The sequence below is a fragment of the Ictidomys tridecemlineatus genome, chromosome 10, assembly GCF_052094955.1.
Source record: "Ictidomys tridecemlineatus isolate mIctTri1 chromosome 10, mIctTri1.hap1, whole genome shotgun sequence".
In the NCBI taxonomy this organism is placed as follows: Eukaryota; Metazoa; Chordata; class Mammalia; order Rodentia; family Sciuridae; genus Ictidomys; species Ictidomys tridecemlineatus.
Genome location: NC_135486.1, coordinates 100,392,695 through 100,398,688, shown reverse-complemented (window position 1 = coordinate 100,398,688; position 5,994 = coordinate 100,392,695).

The window sequence follows — 5,994 nt, the reverse complement described above, 5'->3', positions numbered from 1 at the left end:
TGCATATTATATCCATAGAATATTTAGCATGATCTAAACAACAAAAAAGGTGTGAAATCTTCAGCCTGTTGCAATTTATCTTAACAATGTGAATCCCAGAGTCCTACAATCAGAACTCATTTATTTATGTTGTTTCCATTTTCTTCTGCTGGTGTTTCTCAAAAACACATACTGGCAAAGTGCTGTTCTAGTGAGGTTAGGTACATGGTCACCCCAATGGATGAATGGTTCCTGAAGCAGCAACCCACCTTCCCCACCCATTTCAGAACCCCAGAGAGTCACTTCCATGTTTGAAAGAAGAAGATGAGGATAGAGACTAAACGTGGGCTTAAGCCCTGAAGTGGTACCAAGAGAGACTAAATGTCAAGTATCAAGTGCAGGAAATGTTCCCATGTACTACAGCTGGTGGCTGCATCCTATCATCACACAGGATCTAAATGCATTCATTGAGAGGAGCCTTTGATAAAATTCTTTAGTGCATAATTTTGTACAAACTTGACCAAGACAGTGTCTCTGTCTTTGAGGACAGACACAAGAAAGGAGGAGATTCTCAGCAAAAGACATCTGTGAATTTTGCACACCATGTCCTTGTGCTGCTCAGAAAACACACATTGGTGGTACTTCCATGAAGACAGGCTCTTGGACACCAAGTCTTCCAGATCCAATTCCTGGAAACTGATTCTCCAAGGAACCATAAATTCAATAGCACCTTCTTTAAGCTTTACCCTAAAGCTGGACTCCCCCCAGAAATGGAAGGGAGCTGAGGTGTGTCTTACTCAATCCTGGATAGCCCAGCATCAAACCTTTCATGTCACTGGGAATCTTCAAGCATCTCTGAGGAAGGTGAGCAGACAGGGAAGATAGTGTGCAGCACACAGAAGAATAAAGTATAGATTGTGACCCAGAACCCCTTATTCACCAGCAGATGGTAAAAGGAAAGCCACAAGGGAGAATTAAAGTCTCATGTTCCTACTAAGCTTCTTCAATGTGCCCTGCTTCTCATTCTGTGATTTGCACCTTATAGGGATTGTACTCAGAAAACTGGAGAAGAAGAAAAGTGAAGTGTATTAGTTCATTTGTGCTGCTATAACAAAATATCTGAGACCGGGTAATTTATGAACCACAGAAATAATTTTCTCATAGTTCTAGAGGTCCAGGAGTCCATGAGCAAGGCACTGGCAGAATTAAGGTCAGTGATATCTGTCCTCTGCTTCCAGGATGGCACCCTGAACCCTGTCACATCATGAGATAGAAGACAGAAGGGCAAAAAGAGACAAACACTTTATGAAGCCTGTTTGATAAAGATCTTTCCCATGTTCACTGAGGCTTTTCCATTATGACTTACTCATTTTCTAAAGTCTCCATGTTTCCCACCAGCACATGGCCTTCACTTTTTAACATGAATTTTGGGGTTGTGGGGGGGAGGACATTCAGACGATGGCAAGAGGTGAAATAGCAGTCAGGCCATCTTTACTGTGACTTGGCTGGCCCTTTCCAATGTGTGTACGGGAAAAGCTCAATGTGTTGTTGGTGGTAGAAACTTGAGCAGGAAATAATGTGTAACTTTTGCTGAGGGGGTGAGGGAGCAGCAGTTCTAGGTCCATCTTGGGAAGCATTTGCTATCTCCCTGTGGGCTGGGTTTGTGGGCTGAGCAGGGGAACAGGGAGGCCAAGTTCAGAGGGCAATGATGGCAATGATGGCTGCTGGAACCCCAGCCTCAGTAGGGGCCATGGGAGGGTGGGATCAGGAAGGCCTCACCATTCCACATTTGCATGGCAGTCTCAGACTTTCCTGTACACAACCCTCACTGGGCCTCACTCTATCACCAGCCTCCCTGCAACGTGTGCTGTTTGTGCTTCTCCCTGCAGGAAATGTGGCTGTCTGTGGCACACCCCATCTAGCAGCCATTGCACTGTGTATTCCCAAGGTATCCCAGGGTTCTTGACCCCTAAAAGGCTTGAGGTTGCTTTTTCCAGCCTTAGGTGACTAGACACCAGCTTCCCTTTCAAACAGACATTGCTTATCACCAGAAGTGTAGTTGTCCCTGGTATTTCAAAGCTGCAGGAAAAAAAAGAACCCTGATTGTGGGGGCAAGGAGTGAAGTACATGACTCTCTCTATCCAAAGTTAGCATTCCTGAGAAGGCTCTTGCTTGTAATTTAAATTTTTATTTCTTATTCTATTTTGAGGTCTTCTCTGGATTTTAGGAATGTTGAAACGTGCCAGTTGTAAAGCCCCAAGTACAGAATGGCCACACTGGCAAGGAGCAGGCAACTGTAATGAAAACAAATCTCTTGTCAGGAGTGCCTGCAAGCATTTGAACAAAAGCTTCGAGGGGCAAGGGCAGCTAGTGGGTGATTGGAGCTGGACTGATGCAGAGTACTTGGATGAAAGAGGCTTTGAGGCTCCCAAGCAACTCTATAATGCAGAGTAAAGTCAGCCTTTTAATTGAGGTTAAGAACCCCAAGAGTGACAGTAAACAGAACAGGCAGCCTTTTAAGTGAAAATAAATTATATTCAGTATTGCTGTAAAGCTGCAGACTGCAGCTTGGCTGGGCAAGGTGGATTTCATTTTGGAGACAACAAATTAGAATAGAGGCTCCAGAGCCATTTGAGAGGAACCCTTCAACCCGGAAAGAAGAGGGACAGGAGGAGGAAGATTGAGGGACTCATTGATTATGGCCAACTCAGAGAAGCACATTGGCATGTGGATATTTAACAGCACCCTGTGGTTTGTCCCCTCTCATCTGCCTCGACCTTTTGCAGCAGAGCTCTGTCATGTCACTGGGAAAACAGTCTGATGTTCTGGGCACATTTACTTCTAAGGATTTTCCACACATTTAAAGATATTTTTCAAATTGTTCTTAAAAACCCCATGAGGCTCTTCCATATGTTTCTACACTCTTTTTTAACCTCTTAACTTGTCAAAAGAGCATTGCAAACTCTAAATCTCCAGGGATCCTGTAAGGAATTTCTGAATTGATTTTTTTTTCTTTTCAAAAGGAAAAAAAAAAAGAAAATCAGTAAATTAAAACTATATTAAGCATCAAAGAAAATGCTGTTTTGTTTTTATCTTGGGTTAAAAACATACAATCAAGGCTGACTTGAGAGGCTGACAGGGCTCCAGTTGACTTGGTCAGAAACCAAATCCCAAAGAGGTGTGAAGAGAAGTTAAACCTCATCTCCTGCTCCACAGAGGTAAGGGAGGTGATGGAATTAACATGTTTGTCTTCCAGGTCAGTGTTATCCTGCCCTTTGCTCCCTGGATCTTGACAGAATGGAGAGGAGGGAAGAACTTCCACATGCAGCTCTATTGCCAGAACTCCCTCCGGGTAAGTGGAAAGATGGTTTCTCTTCCTGAGCTTTTCAAGTTGATGAGACCATGAGACAGGGAGGGATTAGATTTAACTTGTTTGAGGATGAAGCTGTTGGAGATTTTCAAACTGGAGTCTGATATCCTGTATGTATAAAAAAGCCACTGGCTTATATCTACTCAGAGCATGAATTCCCAAGACAGTAGAGTCTCTCTCTCTCTCTCTCTCTCTCTCTCTCTCTCTCTCTCTCTCTCTCTCTTAAAGCAAAATAGCTAAGTATTTAAAGGGATTTAAAAATGGCCAGGAAATTCATAAACTCTCATTCAAAACTAAAACTCATTCCATTCTAAAATTAGAAGTGGGGAAAGTCCCTGGAATCCAAAATAATTGTCCAAATAAGTATTCATATAGGATAAAGACTCTTTGTTTCCAATTTGTTTTATTGATCCTTGATGACCTCTGAGAAGAAGTGGCTCATTCAATTTCCCCTCAGCATATGTAACAAACCAGGTCCCAGAGAGAGAAAAAAGTCCTCCAGAACATATCACACACTGCAGGACAGTGGGCAGGTACCTGGAGCCTCGTCCTCTCCTGGAATGCAAACTGTAATTCTGGGAATGTAAATTGTGTGGATGATAATTTTATGTTTTGGCTGTTCAAAGAAGCATTCAAGAAATGTGCCTCAACCATATTGAGTTTGTTGAAAAATGAAGAATGTCACATGTATAGTTTGGCCACCTACTTGGCAATGGTAACTTCATATAGCATTGTTATTTTTCTATGGGACCAGAATGCTAAATTTGATAATCAAATAATTCTTGGAGAAGTTTCAGGAAGAAACATTTATATTCTATACTGAACCACTGTCTGAAGGGAACAAAAACAGAATATTCTTCTAGAAGGCATAGAATTGTGGCTAGGGCAATTCTATTAAAAAATCTGCTAAGAGATCCTCAGGCATGAGAGTTAAATAGCACACTAGTGTCCAGAGAAAATTGTACATGACACTGTCTGGTTCCCCCTCTGCCCTGCTGGGTCCCGGTTGAGAGCCCTATGGATGCATCTGGGCAGGTGGTTGGCAAAAGCGAATGCACTGACTTGGTGGGAACAAGATCTTTTTCTTCACTAGGGAACCAGTCTTGATTTTCAGTACATTTGTGTATCTTTTTCCTTTGTAAATAGAATACAATTTGTTTATCAACTCCTCCTCACATTTCCAATCTGATTGCCAAAAAGCCCAACAAACCCATTCTCATTAGAGTTTGTAATTCCCTGATTCTGGGTACTATGAATCTTTATTATCTACTTGTGTTTTGTTTCCAGTGAATCGTCTACTTATTTTGTCTATTTTCTATTCCATTGTTTGCACAGTTTTTGTGGCTTTGTTGTAATGTTTCATACTTTGGAGATACTGTGTTTCTTTATTTGCAAAATGCCCTCTCCCTCTTTGTTTCTTGTCTTCTCCAAATGTTTCAGAGTAGCTATTTTTGTGCTCTTTCTTTTATATGAAAATTTCATCTCAGTTTGTTCACTTTAATTGAAGACATTTTATTTGGATTTTGATTGTGATAAATTAATTGTATTATTTGGAAATAACTGAAATCTTTGTAAGATTAAGATATTTCAAAAGACAGTAAGTCTTCCCAATTATTCATATTTTATATATTATATATATATATTATATATATATATATATATATATATATATATATAATATATATATTAAGAGAATAAATATATGGGTTCTTCTCTTTGTCCACCAAGGGAAAAAATTGTGTCAATATATTTTCTGATATTGAGTCATACTTATATTCTAGGAAAATACCCTAATTATTTATGAAGTTTTATTTCTTTAATATACAATTAGAATTAGCCAGTTAAATTTTTATTTGGAATTTTTCTAAGTAGAATTGTTTTAGTCAGCTTTTTCACCTCTGTGACAAAAAGATCTAACAAGAGTAATTAGAAGAGGAAAAGTTTATTTGGGGGCTCACAGTTTCAGAGGTTTCATTCCATAGATAGCTGACTTCATTCCTTGGGATTTGAGGTGAGGCAGAACATCATGGCTGAAGAGTGTGGTGATGGAAAGCAACTCAAGACATTGAACCAGGCAGCATAAAGTGACTAAGTTTAGCTTGTAAATATAGATCCCAAGGGCATTCCCAGCCACACCATACAGGCTTTCATAAACCAATAATTTTACCTCTAAACCTCTTACATTTTCTCACACTTGAGCTTTTGGGGGACACCTCACATCTAAATCATAGGAAGGTTCACAAATAAAACAAGCTTGATGTTTTTGTACTGTAATCTAGTTTGGATTAAGGTTATACCAGTATGTCTTATTCTCCATTAACTGGAAAACATGCATAAAATATAAGATGGATCTTATTTATTCTGTGCAATTTTGGTAAACCACACATGAGGTGCTTTGGTGGGGGGAAGGGCAGTACTAGGGATGTAACCCAGGGACACTAGGCCACTGAGCCACATCCCCAGCCTTTTTATTTTTTATTTTTTGTATTTTATTTAGAGACAAGGTCTCACTGAGTTTCTTAAGGCCTTGCCTTTGCTGAAGCTGGCTTTGAATTCATGATTCATGCCTCAGACTCCTGACTTGCTAGGATTACAGGCATGTGCCATAGCACTGGCATGTTAGGTGATTTGAGGGGAGAATTTCC